The following is a 15,625-nucleotide window of genomic DNA, read 5'->3' as shown; positions in this document are numbered from 1 at the left end:
AGTTTTATGGTGGGTTGCAACGTTTGCGTATAGGTGCATACCGCCACCTACTGGTTACCCTGATAAGTATCAACTCTGTAGGGGCCGGGGGAGACCCTCGTAATATTTTCCTCCACATCTAATCGACTCTTTCAAGTACACCGCTCATTCTTGATTATAACAAACATATGAGCACTAATAATAGCTATCGTTAAAATATCTTCTCTGGGTTTGGATAATACCATAATTACCCCGGAGAATGTCAAAGGTTTGAATTTACCAGAGTGAGGAAGAGAGAGTCGCGTCACTCTCTGATCTCGCCGTAAAGCGGGCTGCTATGGGCTGTAAAAATAAGGCTGTAGTAGTCCTTATTTTTAACTCTATGGCTGTAGTTCCAAACATTGGAACTACCTCATCGAGATAGACAGAGCACTTCCGCATTCCATTCTTAAGATGGCAGTCGACGTTAGTGTCGTAACTCTCTTATACGGCTCTGGAATTTACGTGTATGCGTCAATGTTCGCAGTGAATTCTGGGTACTGTTACATTTGAGATTTTAACATTAAAGTGTTGACTTAAAGAGTTTATTTGTGAATGTGTTCACATTCAATATGTGTTATGTAAAGAATGGCAATTTTAACCGTCCAAATGGTCTTTGGTCTATTCATAATGGCCAGTATAGTAGCGCAACCGTTACTGTAAGCGACATTCACATGAACCATAAACCGTTTGTAAATATAGTTAGGGCAAGACTATACTTTCAGGGATCATTTCTATAGTTTTTAACTTGAGAGATGAGTTTCTAAAGTGTTTGGTCTCGCTAACCACGATGAAGAGTCGTGATATTCCCTTCTGAGCGCGAAGCGGGCAGTAAATAATGATTCAGTTCATACGTTTACTGTCATTGATGACCGTTCTTTGCTTCCTTGTGGAGCATTGAGGAAGGGAATATTGTCAGAGTGGTTTTCTAATAATTGTCAAATAATAATTTAAAAGGTACACTGGCATCTGTACCGTATCAGCTAAATCAGATGATGTAATACAGTGGTTATCAAACGTTATCACGTTAAAGACCACCTAATTGACACTTTTGGCCCGTGGCCCGCGGACTCAAAAGATATGCCAAGCCCCAAAGAGAAGATTTTTACGGCTCTAGCGGTGATTTTCAACCATTTTAATATCAAGGACCCCCCAGTTTGACATGCATTAGGCTACGGACCCCAATTTAATGGCATTTCTATCTCTGGGACCCCAATTTATATTGTAAAATAAATGTTAATTTAACTCTGAGAGTCAGAGTGTACAAATTTGGTTCCATGTGTACACTCTCAGAGTTACAGACCCATAAGGGTCCATTTGGTTCCTATAACTATCCATCATTTAGCTGGGGACCCCCTGGAACTCCCCCAAGGACCCCTGGGGGTCCCCGGACCCCACTTTGAGAACCAACGATGTAATGTTTCCAATGTAGAGCCCAATGACGAGTTTATAGGGGCGGGGGGGCAATTGGCCTGATCTATTGATTAATACATTAATTCCAATTGATTAATCTAGCTATTTATTGAGTTCTCGTACAGATTTGTCATTTGCATACAAGTGGCATTACTGTAAATAGATTGTGTATGAAATGAACTGCCAGGTACTTATAACAAGGTGCTGTCATGGATGGATCTCTCTCTGTCTTTGATCTCTGCTCTGCCATGCAGGAGTTAACTAGGGATAGGTTTTTCCTCTGAAAATCGATCAAACTACAGTAATGACTGTATCTATCACCCTGACATGTGCATGAAGGATATAACACGTAAGCAAGCTGTGCATGGCACCTGTATGGAATTTTACATTATTAGTTGCATTGTTTGTTTTGCTTCGCAATTGTCTGCTAATTTCATTGTTTTATTGGCTTATAGGCTACTTAGCAGACAGAGCAGGCCTACCGTTTTTATTCAGCGTCCATATGTTTATAGGATGTGTATTTGCACTGTATTAGCCATAGCTGGTAACAGTAGATTTATAGTGTTGTCTCTTGACAATTTTGTTGATCTGAGTGAGTCCACCTGCTATTTACAGGTTCATTTAATATGCAACTCTCGTATAAAGGATTCTCTAACTGGTATTATTTCCATAGTATACCAAGTTAACCCCCCCACCTGACAGAGGCTAAAATCCCCTATGGGCAATGGGCATATCCCAACCTGAACCTGAAAATGTATTTTCTGTTTAAAACCATTAAAAACGCATTTTTAACAACAACAAAATACATCCACCTTTAATTTAAATGCAATCAACCTCCTAGACGGCTGAGCCAGTCACTGCATTGCTGAGCATCTGCCTGCGCAATTAATTATTCATTTGTTACATAATCGCGAGAACATTTTGTTCATCTCCGTTTACTGCCATCGCGGATCCGTCACAATATCATCTTGAGAGACGGACGTGATTCGCACTTGTTCGGATGATAACGACGCCACTGAAAATCATTCATAAACCTTGTTCTCCCTTTCCCGTTCACAGCATCACGTTTGTTTGCCTCTTTTTTTGGGAGGGGGGGAGAGAGAGCAAGGCGAGGCCCCCTGTTGTCAAATATGTCAGTCAGCGAGTTCTCTCTAACGCTCTGTTAGGAGCGGTGCTCCTCCCATGGACTGACAATTGAGGTCTTCAAATTTAGTAAAAAATAAAGACAACGATTTCGCTACTCATCGAAACAAAGGCAGTTTTGTGTTGAAATACTATTCTCCACGGTGGGCAACGTCTCAGGACCCCACCTTCTCTGTATAATACACTTTTTGGGCAGAAAATAAAAGATGTCCGCCAGACGGAAATTATTTGTATTTATTCCACTGCGCCTTCTACAGATCTGGTCAATGGTAATTTATTAACTAGCTCTGTAGAGGGCGCGGGTGAGCAATTATATCTGGCGTATATATTTTATTTTCTGCCCAAAATGTGTATTATACACAGAATGTGGGTTCCTGAGAGGTTTCCCACCGTGGCGAATAGTCTTTCAACAACACAAAACAGCCTTTGTTTCGATGAGTAGCGAAAAAGTTTTCTTTATTTGCACTACAATTGGAGACCTCGCACAGTAGTGGAATTTTCAGTCCATTGGGAGGAGGATCGCTTCTAACAGAGCTGGACCAGAGTTACTATTACTGCTGTGTGTCATGCTGTATGTTGTGGTTTGCATTTGTGTCTTTTTTCCTGTGTTATTGTTGTTGTTGTTGTTGTTGTTGTTGTTGTTTTTCTTTTCTTATTTGTCTTGACTCGGTTGTACCACTGTACGTGTTCACATATTGAATATAAAACAATCTGTCAGTCTAGCCAGGTGGCCCCTCCCACCTCGGTTTCGGAGTGAAGAAGCCCGATTCATACTTCGTCGCACGACGGTGTCGCGCGTCGGAAAGAATCGCCGAGCTACAAGCTGACGACGCGTGGCTACCACACAGTCTGTGGTCGCTACCTCGCAGCCTCGTAGCTTGTGGGTCTGCTTCTCTGCGCGCGACACCGTCGTGCGACGGAGCATAAAGGAGAGCCTAAACAAGAGCATTACATAGCCGTTGCTTGCCAGTGTTGCCATGTCTGCCTATTATAAGCGACTTTGGACTTGTCTTTCTGTAAAGTTGCTTAAGTTGTAAATAATAGCCTATTGGTAGTTTAGTTGTTTTGGGGTTTGTTTCTAAAGTGTAGTTGCTTATTTGGGGTTGCTTCCGAATGTTCCAAATTAATATTGTAACGTTTTGCACACCAAGCTGGAATCGAGCCCCGGTTTCCAGTTGGGCAGACCGGCAGGTAACAAGCAATGCCAAGACAATAGAACTAGCTCGCTTGCAGTAGCGAGGTACGGACGAGTCTTTTGCGGGGTCGCTACAATATGTAATTGTCTGCGTATCCAAATCTGAAATGTTTTTGTGCCAGGGACCCCCGTACGCGAGTATTGTTTTCGTAGGATACAAGACGCGGCTTGTGATTGGTTGAAAAGGGGATAGGGCGCGATCAGCTGTGTTCACTTGGACCGCGCACGAGAAGGTTTAGACATGTCGGAGGTACCGAAACTAGGAGGGACGAGGATTTATCATTCTGTCTCTATCGGGACATAACTCGGACGGCGCTGAGTCGGCTGAAGCAGACTTGAGCCACGAGAGGCACCGCCGAGTGAGCTTAGGCGAGCGAGTCGCCGTGCCGAACGTTGCGAAGCGTCCGTCGCCTCTGCCGAAAACAAGCGCTCCCTTACGTCTTGTCCCCTACGGAAACAAAAATGATCCCCCGTACCAGATATGTGTCGTTAAAATGTTTAATATATATATATTTTTTCTTCACTTTTTTCACAAGATCGTCTATTTTCAAGTACCCGATGCTCATGTGGCCTATAGTCGCTTCTTTTGGGCTTGTTTGCATAGACCTGATTCTACTTCTTTCTCTCGCAGAATCTGGCAACACTGGCTGCCTGGCTGCCTGGCTGACTGCCTCTTAGCAACAGTAGTTGAGGAGGGAGGCAGGCAGCGGAGGCTGCCACGGCAACGAGGAGTGTGTGTGTGTGTGTGTGTTGCCGTGGACGTGGTTCTCCTCCCCTCCTCTCCATGGAGCTGCCGCTGGGAGGACCCGCACTGAGGCACTACACCCAGAGCAGACCCCGACCGCACCGCCACAAACACAACCACCGCCCTGCCGGAAAGCCACAACAGGTATATATATGTGACTTCTTCTTCATCATCTTTCGACTAATTCCCACCCTTTTCTTTTTGCCACAGTGAATCATCAGGTACTGTCTGTGGCAGTGAGAGGAGAGGATGAGGACAGGTGGTGTGTGTGTGTGTATGCGTGTGTGTGCGTGTGCGTGTGCGTGTGCGTGTGTGTGTGAGAGTGTGTGTGTGTGTGTGTGTGTAAAGACTGAGAGACACAAAATGGAAGGGTGGGAGAGGGGAGCAAAGTGATACGGTTGCCACAGTGAGAGGAAAAAGGGGGGAAGGGAGGAGGGACACGGGGAAGGGAGAGATGCTTGAATTAGGCAACCACATTGTACAGGGCAGCAGCTGTGTAAAGCGTCCACCGTGTGTGTGTGTGTGTGTGTGTGTGTGTGTGTGTGTGTGTGTGTGTGTGTGTGTGTGTGTGTGTGTGTGTGTGTGTGTGTGTGTGTGTGTGTGTGTGTAGATTGTCATGGGTGATAGTGTCTGAATGTGTTTGCTCGTTTAAATGAAGATTGCATCTTCTTCATTAACCACTTAAACTCTATACAGCCTACCTCATTGACCGGTGTCCCCCAGGGTCTATACTTTGTCCCCTCCTTTCCCCCCCCCTCTACACCAAGGGTCTTTGCCAAAAATAGCCAATCTACAAGCTGATCGACGAGCTCGTAGATTGGATATTTTCGACCGAATGTTAGCCCCAGAATAAGGACACCATAGGGTTCATGTGTGGTTAAGAGGCAAGGAGAATCCCGTGAAAAGGGCGATATCTTCTTCATGGGATTCTGTGTGTGTGTGTGTGTGTGTGTGTGTGTGTGTGTGTGTGTGTGTGTGTGTGTGTGTGTGTGTGTGTGTGTGTGTGTGTGTGTGTGTGTGTGTGTGTGTGTGTGTGTGTGTGTGTGTGTGTGTGTGTGTGTGCGTGCGTGCGTGCGTGCGTGCGTGCGTGTGCGTGCGCGGTGTAGCTAACTCCAACTTGTGGAGTTAGCTGGTTTGACCCCCATTGATTAGAATGACCAAGTTAGACGGAAAAAAACATAGCTCCACATTATGGTCAAAAACCTCCCAATTCCACTTGAGCTGTATTTGGGTAAAGTGATGATAATATAAGGACATATTCAAGTATTTGACAATGTATAAGGTCACCATACCAACGTTGATGAGGTAGTATTGTGTTGTTCTAAAAACATGTTTTTTTCTTCTATTTTCACAACAACAAAAAAATGAATATGTAGAAATTGGTCTGCGACCGCGATCCAAAAATGGATCCCGAACCAGTTTTTGTGAAATATTACCCAAAGTTTGTGAAATATCAGAAATGGACCCTTATCTGTTTTTCCTACCTTTGACGCTGCACTGTACACCTGTGTTGTCCATGTGTTGGTGTGTGTATTTGTGTCTGTGTGTAATTGTGTATGTGTGTATTTGTGTCTGTGTGTAATTGTGTATGTGTGTATTTGTGTCTGTGTGTAGGAGCCCATCATTGAGAGCGACAATGAGTATGAGAACATGATGGGGCGAGTGGATGAGGGGGTTGAAGAGTTCTTTACTAAGAGAGTACTTCCCTCTGACATCCTGTGAGTATTTCCTTTGTATTTGCCTAATCAATAGCACTCAATTAACTAAGTGGGCAAGCCTCTCCACAACCTGTTATTAATGGACAATGTTCTGCTTCATTGATCCGGGTCCCTCAGGGGTCTGTACTTGGTCCCCTCCTTTTTTGCCCTCTACTCCAAATTACTTTGCCGAAAATAGCCGATCTACAAGCTCACAACGCATTAGGGTTGCCGTCCCCCAGGGCTCTCCACTTGATCCTCTCGTACAATGGTTCCCAAACTGGGAGTCGGGACCCCAAGGGTCCCCTAATTATTTTTGGGGGTCCCCAGATGATTAGCTTAATGTGCAACATAGTTTTCTCACTCAACAGTAAACAAACCAACATACAGTATAAGTGTATACAGGGTATCTACATATTTATAAAGTGACAATTTAAGGACTTTTAAGACCTTTTTAACACCAAATTGTCAAATATTACGTAAGAAAGAGGCAAACATTGTGAAAATAGCCGATCTACAAGCTCACAATGTCTCACAGTAGATCGGCTATTTTCACAATATTTATCTGTGGAACGAGTCAAACTAAATGAAATGCCTATTGCCTACAATTCCAAGTGCTTGTCAGGGTGGGGGCCTAAAAACCTTGGGAACCCTTGCTCTATTAATTATTATTTCCATATACATCAAATCTCTTTACCTAAAATAGCCAATCTAAGCTACAAGTCCTGAGCTTGTAGATCGGCTATTTCCGGCCAATGTTTTCCCCAGAATAGATAACATGGGGTTCAACAAGTGGTTATTAAATTGCTTCTATAGTTCACTTAGTGGTCTGGTGAAATGCAGTGGTGTAAAGTAACTAAGTACATTTACTCAAGTACTGTACTTAAGTACAATTTTGGGGTATTTTTTACTTTACTGGAGTATTTCCAGTTTTCAGTACTTTTACTTCGACTCCACTACATCTCAGAGGCAAATATTGTACTTTTACTCCACTACAATTCTTTGAAAACTTTAGTTACTAGTTACTTTTTAGACTTTGATTATTATCGCAAAACACATTAACCACTTCAGCCCTATACATTTCGGCCATTTAAAAATAGCCGATCTACAAGCTCACAATGCGTCGCGATGCGACACATTGTGAGCTTGTAGATCGGCTATTTTCAAAAAAAATTATTATACATTTTGAACTTGGGAAATGGGACAGTATGCACAATGAGTGCTTTTACTTTTGGTACTTTAAGTACATTTTGATACCAATGCTTTTGTACTTTTACTCAAGTAAATTTTGAATTCCGGACTTTTACTCGTAACGGAGTACTTCGACATTGCAGTATTGATACTTTTACTTAAGTAAAACATTCGAGTACTTTTACCGAGTACCACCACTGGTGAAATGTAATAATATTTTTATTTTCGTTCAAAGGAAAAGGCAAAACGATGGACCTTTCGCTACGGAGCAAGAAGGCTCACCTGCCAGCTGTGCGCCGTGTCCACCCCCAAGCAAGACCCTCAGGAGGAAGCTGGGTGACTTCTTCACGCTGAGGAAGAGACGGGCTCTGAAATCAGAGGGCAGCCATGAGGGACGGCCCAAGAAGACCTCCATCGCTGACCTCATCCGACCTCTGAGGGAGGCGGCGAGGGCAGAGAAGGACAAAGAGAAGATGAAAGAGCACCAGAAGGAGAACGGGAAGGCAGAGGTGGGTGGCAGTCAGTCAGTAGGGTCGACCTAGCTCTGGTCCATAGCGTTAGAAGGAGTTCTCCTTAACGCTATGGGACTTTCGAGCCTTTGTGCCTCACGCACCACAGGCTGCACAGCCTCTCATCTTTAGTAAAAATAAAATATACACTTTTGCTACTCACCAAAACAAAGACGGTTTTATGAGTTATGAGTTGCTCTACTTAGTGTGAACACTCTGAGCCCCCCTCCTCATGTCTAAAATACACCTTTTGGCCAGAAAAGAAAAGATTTCACCGGAAGGAAAAATCTGGTCAATAGAAAAATTCCATTGACCAGATCTGTAGAGGGTGCAGTGGAGTAACCAAAAACATTTTTCCCTTCCAGTGAAATATTTTATTTTCTAGCCAAAAAGTGTATTGTGAGGTGGGGGGCTCAGAGTGTTCCCACTAAGTAGCGTAGGCTTGCAATTCCATAAAACCGTCTTTGTTTTGGTGAGTAGCAAAGGTGTATTTTTACCTTAACGTTAAGGAGAACTCCGAACTAATGCTTAACAATAATGGTTGAAAATGGGTGAAGTGCAGAGTTAATTTCGTCGACTAAAACTATGACGAAAAAACTAGGGCGGGACTAGTGGAGAAGAGATACAGTGAAACTAAAAGACAAGTCATTTTATGTTTGGTTGCACTCGGGTGTTGCACTTGGAAAATAGCAGATCTACAAGCTCACAACGCGTTGCGCTGCGATGCGTTGTGAGCTTGTAGATCGTCTATTTTCAGTACGCAACCAAGTGTAAAACCAGCCATTACGACACCATCAAGGCCCGCCAATATACATTTTATGATATTTAGTCGACTAAAACTAGACTAAAACTAAAAAAAATCAGATGACTAAAATATGACTAAAACTAAATGAAATTTTATTCAAAATGAACACTGAATGCAACCGAGTAAATATAACCGGTTTGTACTCTCCACCTCTGCAAGGAGAAGGAGAAAGAAGGTCAAGGTGCTGGAGGAGACGGAGGAGAAGCAGCTGAGCAGCAGGAGGAAGAGACACCGAGTTCTGGACCTCCGGCCATGAGGGGCGGTGACGCGGCTCCGCCGCGCCGCGCCCTTAGAGAGGGGAAGTCCCAGTCGCTCATTCTGCTCTCTGGTTCGTCAGCCGCCGGCGCCGCGCCAACCCGACAGTCTGCCAAGGTCAGTACGGTGTCCTTGTTTTGGGCATGCCATTTGAGGTGATAAAAAAAGGGGGGGAAATATATTGTCACTGTTGGGCAGAAACCTCTTATCTCCATATTTTATTTGTAAATTAATGCCCTAAATGATCATACTACAGTGTCACACAAAAGCATCTAAAGTAGCAGATCTACAAGCTTGAAATGCGGCACGAAGCGACGCGTTTTGAGCTGGTCGATCTGCTACTTTCGCTATTTTTGAATTTGAATCCTAAAATGTAACAGTTTGAAATATGAGGTTTCCACCCGGTATATAATTCTAAAGATGAATACAAAATTTCGAACATTTCAGAACGTTTCAGAAACAATTTCAGAAAATGACAACTTCAAAACATTTTAGAGAATTACAAACAATTTCAAAGCATTTCAGACACATAAAACAACACATAAAACAAATGATAATCCAAAATAGCTCAATTTGTTTGAGAATAGGGCCGACTGTGGTTAACTCTTAGAATGTACAGCTTGACCCACATATAAGGGTTCACAGAGTAATCCTTTCTGCATTGTTTGTATTTTCAGAAACACTGTGAGGGTCAACATAGTTTTGAGCAGAAACTCCACCTCATGCTCCAGCGTATCGGTGTCTCCAAAGCACAGCCTGGAGACACACAGGTACAGTGAGCTATTATGTCTATTATAGCTACAGTACTTTTGAAATGTTTTTGAAAGTAATAAAATAGGAGTTAAGTGATTAAAATCAGGAAAAGGCAAGACTTACTGTATGTCATATCTTGATGTTACCAATATTACCATACAGTATGTCCTCATAACACAATATAATGTTGATATATTGCCCAGCCCTATATGCATGAGTTTATATAAGGTTATTTTACTGGAGTGTATATATCTTATTAAACATCTGGTACATTCTTGTAGAATCAGGAGGGTGAGATGAAAAAGGCGGAATCTGAGGGTAAGTGTCATTATGGTGTTTTTTATGTTATTGTGTCTCTTTATAATGTTTTTTATGTTATTATGCGCAGAAATGCTGCCCATGAGAAAAATTATTGTGTGGTGCCATACCTTCCATGAGCTCATAAGAACACTCTGATGCATTATCAATAAGTTTCAATTAACAGGAAGTTAAAGGTAGTAATATTGTTTTTGTTAAAACAAAATGTTAAAGCTCTATATTCTGTTTGGATGAAATTGGTATAACGACCTGAAAATGCATTGCAAATGCAGACCCCTGTTACAGAACAAACACTATTGATGATTACTATCACAAGAGCTATTTAACAATTTTTGTGACAAAACAAATTTCACCATCTTTAAATTAATAATTGAAGTTGAAGCTTTTGTATCTAAAAGAGAGATTGATTGAAATTGATCAATTTACATTCAAATGAAGTTTGAATATCTCAAAAACTAGACACCAAAAGCAAAAGTTAAATGTCATAATTTTCTCTTAAATGTTGCAAAACAAGATGGAATGAATCTTTTAATGAATCTTTTGCATTAGGTACTATCATTGACAATAAACCTGAGCTGCGTGCTACTATTACAAAAACCAGAACAATGTCCACCTCATCAGGTAACACACACACACGCACGCACGCACGCACGCACGCACGCACGCACGCACGCACGCACGCACGCACGCACGCACGCACGCACGCACGCACGCACGCACGCACGCACGCACGCACGCACGCACGCACGCACGCACGCACACACACACACACACACACACACACACACACACACACACACACACACACACACACACACACACACACACACACACACACACACACAGTCATGCATGCATGCAGATGTGCACGGTTGTCACATTTTCTCTGGCACATGAACCGTGAACTCATTTGTACGGGCTGTTTTTCTCCCCTTCTTTTTAGATACAAGGCATTCGTTGCGACCCAGCATGTCAGCGCACGAAGCTGCCGAGAAGCCTGCTTTGCCCCCAAAGCCAGTTATCAAAACTGGACTAACATCAGGGCGCAACACACCTGAGAACGAACTAGCCCAGATACAGGAAGGGGAGACCCTTACGCCTACTAAAATGAGCCCCACTGTAGCTTCTTCCACCATCAGCGATGCTTCCATCCTCACTGACCCCGTAGTCTCAACCTCAGTACCTTACACAGCTGATTTAACACGTACTGTGACTCCCCCTGACTCAGTTATATGCACCGACTCTGCTGACCAGACGCCGACCACTCATACAGTCATGAACGGCACGACCCCTGTCTCTGCTGACAGCCATGCCTCTGTCCCTGTTGATGGCTCTGCTGCTTCCACCGTCCCATCCGCAACCATTAGTGCCGCCACTCCCACACAAACCACCACTCCTGTCCCCATCTCCTCCGCATCCACTGAGTGCATCGCTGCACACCTCCCCGCCGCCTCCCCTCCACCGACAACCACTTCCATCACCGACGTTGGTTGTGTCACAGGTCAGGAAAGCTCGGATGACACGACATCAACAAGTCCGAAAACTAAATTACCGTCGCCGATCCTAAATGGTGCCATTCCAAATGACACGACTCCTACCGCCGCTAACGACACAACGTCTTCAGGCGCCACGATTGCAGGCACGACTTCTTCGGTCTCCCCACCAGACTCCCTCTGTTGTGTCGACGGTCACCCTACCCGTACCATTACGACAGCCCCAGTTGGCGCTACCCTTGCAGTGGTTGACAGCACCAGCCCCGTCCGCCCTGTCTCCCATGCACTCCCTCCAGCTGACTCCGCCTCTCCCAACACCACAAGCATCACCAGCCTGACATCTACCATCGACTGCGTGACCTCAGTCTCAAATTCTACTCTTACCGACCCAGTCATCCCTAGCCCTACTGACATCACTGGATCTACTGACATCCCTAGGTCTACTGACATCACTGGATCTACTGACATCCATAGCCCTACTGACATCCCTAAATCTACTGACATCCCTAAATCTACTGACACCCCTATATCTACTGACATTACTGGATCTACTGACATCCCTAGGTCTACTGACATCACTGGATCTACTGACATCCATAGCCCTACTGACATCCCTAAATCTACTGACATCCCTAAATCTACTGACACCCCTAAATCTACTGACATCCCTAAATCTACTGACACCCCTAAATCTACTGACACCCCTAAATCTACTGACATCCCTAAATCTACTGACACCCCTAAATCTACTGACATCCCTAAATCTACTGACACCCCTAAATCTACTGACACCCCTAAATCTACTGACACCCCTAAATCTACTGACATCCCTAAATCTACTGACATCCCTAAATCTACTGACATCCCCAAATCTACTGACACCCCCAAATCTACTGACACCCCCAAATCTACTGACACCCCTAAATCTACTGACACCCCTAAATCTACTGACATCCCTAAATCTACTGACACCCCTAAATCTACTGACACCCCCAAATCTACTGACATCCCTAAATCTGCTGACATCCCTAAATCTGCTGACATCCCTAAATCTGCTGACATCCCTAAATCTACTGACACCCCTAAATCTACTGACATCCCTAAATCTACTGACATCCCTAAATCTGCTGACATCCCTAAATCTGCTGACACCCCCAAATCTACTGACATCCCTAAATCTACTGACATCCCTAAATCTGCTGACATCCCTAAATCTACTGACACCCCCAAATCTACTGACACCCCCAAATCTACTGACATCCCTAAATCTGCTGACATCCCTAAATCTACTGACACCCCCAAATCTACTGACACCCCTAAATCTACTGACATCCCTAAATCTGCTGACATCCCTAGATCTGCTGACATCCCTAGATCTGCTGACACCTCTATAACCTCTGCTCCTAACACACGGATGCCAGCTTCCACTAATGCAGCAACTGATGCTAGATGTTCAACAGGCCCAGAATCAATTAACACTCTCCCAGCTCCCCCAGAGGCCACAGAAACAACTCGTTCTGACAGCCTCAGTCCCTCTAACTTCACTGTCCCTCCCGTTGACGACACAAGTGCTGCTTCTCCTCTTGACTATAATAATCAAGCTCAAGCGAACACATCGCCAGACAAAAGACCCGGTTCTGAGCCGGAAACAATGAACACGGGTACGTTTAATATACTCTGCATGTTCATGTATGTATTCATGCTTCCAGGACTTTCATCATGACTTTTGTATTTTGTTTGAAGCAGGATAATGTTGTGTAATGTGCGATGCTTTATTTGAAGCAGGATAATGTTGTGTAATGTGTGATGCTTTGTTTGAAGCAGGATGTTGTGTAATGTGTGATGCTTTGTTTGAAGCAGGATAATGTTGTGTAATGTGTGATGCTTTGTTTAAAGCAGGATAATGTTGTGTAATGTGTGATGCTTTGCGATTTTCTCCAGCAGACGAAGAGGATGAGATGGTTCGACAAAACATTCAGAGTACAACGGATGAAAGTGGAAAAGACCACGATGACCATGGAATCGACACCGCGAAACAAGAAAAATAAGATGGATGTTGAAGAAAACACAAGGGCCTGATGACATCAAGGGATGGGAAATGGGATTGGAGAAAGCTGATGAACAGCAGGGAAGAGAAGAGGTGATGTGCAGGGTCGCAGAGCAGAAACGAACCAATAGGCTCTATGCACAGCAGCCATATGTACACTCTCAGAGTTACACACCTGTAAGGGGCCATTTGGAACCCCCTCTAGGAACCATGAGGGTCCCTGGACCACACTTTGAGACCCACTGGTGTAGCAAAGTGTTTCCAATGAGCCAACATGTACAATATCAGCACCCCGACTCTGTTTGAATGGAACAGAGCCTTCATTAGTTTCATTGGTAACACCTGTGAAGGAAGTAAGGAAGAGGCCCAATTTCTTTCCAATATGGCAGCTGTGCATAGAGCCTATTTCATGGATGAAAATTAGTGGGGGGGGGGGGATCACAGGTGTGGGACCAACTACTGTGACAGGAGAGGCCACAGTAAAGGGTAAGGGTAAACGTACTACAGGGACCACCAGATCACAGCAGCACACCACAAAGGGTGGACCACTGGACCAAAGAACTGACACCCCCTTTGTGTGACAAGATAGACAAATCCAGCAGTGTCTTTGTCCTTTTTTTCTTTCTTTTTTATGTTTCAATTTTGCATTGCACGTATGATGATGATGTACTGTAAGACAACTACTGTGGTAAAATATGTTTACAATTGATGGATATGAAACATTACCTATGGTTATTATTAAATGGAATATTGAATCTGTCATTCCCTGACCTTCCTTATGCAGAAATAGATTCTTTGTTTGAGGTGTTCAGAACTCAGAAAGTCAATACAGCACGAGCAGATTGTTTGCAGTAGTTTGTTTCAGTGTAGAGCTATTATAATGGTGGTTCTCAAATATATTCATGTCAAGGACCCCTGAATTGATATGTTCTTGGTCGCTGAACCCCCACCTGAAAGCATTTTATGCCAGGGACACCTGGCAAAAGAGGAGATTTGTGTAAAAAATGTACAAAGTAAAAAAGATTCATTTTTTACCCAAGATCTAGATCTAGATAAAGCCCCCCCCCCCGAGGGACTTTGAGGACCACTGTATTATAGGAACAAACCCATAAGGCCTGATATGAAGTGCCTTGGTGGCTGGACCAGTCAGCATACTGCTGACCACATAATTGCAATGTCTTCGGTTTCGTCATCACCCGCCTCTGCATACTACTACTTCCTATCTTCCTATCTACTTCCTATCTCTCTTCCTATCTCTCATTGGACTGTTTACAGTCCAATGAGGCTGCTTTGCCTTTCAGAATAGTCATACTGTATATATAAAAATACATTAGTCTGACAGCTGCACAGTGCACACTGCTTTAGTTAGATAAGTTCTCTACCACACAGCCACAGTGTCATGATCTGTCATCATAGGCAAAAAAATAAAATAAAGTCCACAAATGTCCAAAACTTTCAGAAATACCCCAAATAGCCGATCTACAATCTTGCAGTGCGTGCAGTGACCGTTGTGAGATTGTAGATCTGCTATTTTCACTATTTGTTGTACGCCAAATTAGATGGGGCTTAAATGGCTAAATAGTAAATATCATTCCACAAAATGAGAAGGTGTTATACAACTAAACAGGTGAGGTATGGCAACCATAACAAGGGTATAAGGAGACGGGTATAAGGCTAAATATTCATGTGAGATTTGTTTCAGAACACTAAATTATTGTGATGGTTCAATAGTGATACTGTATTATTTCAGCTTTACGATGTCAGAGACATGCAGCAGAGCATTCTGTAAGTAAATGCCCAAACCTACAGAGATTAAAGGTAGGGTTAGGGATTTGATTCCCTCTTTCTTAAAGGTCCCTCACACTAAAATATGGACAGAATTGACTCTGGAAGAGTTCAATTGCATTTTTCTCTTAGATTTTTATAGTCATGAACCCACAAGTATGCTATATGATATGATATGATATGATATGATATGATATGATATAAAAAAAATATATTATACCTGACAAAAACGTTATTATTATTATTTGTAGAAGAAAG

This window comes from Gymnoscopelus braueri (genome assembly GCF_963280865.1).
Source record: "Gymnoscopelus braueri genome assembly, chromosome: 1".
In the NCBI taxonomy this organism is placed as follows: domain Eukaryota; kingdom Metazoa; phylum Chordata; class Actinopteri; order Myctophiformes; family Myctophidae; genus Gymnoscopelus; species Gymnoscopelus braueri.
Note: the sequence above shows the minus strand (reverse complement) of the source record.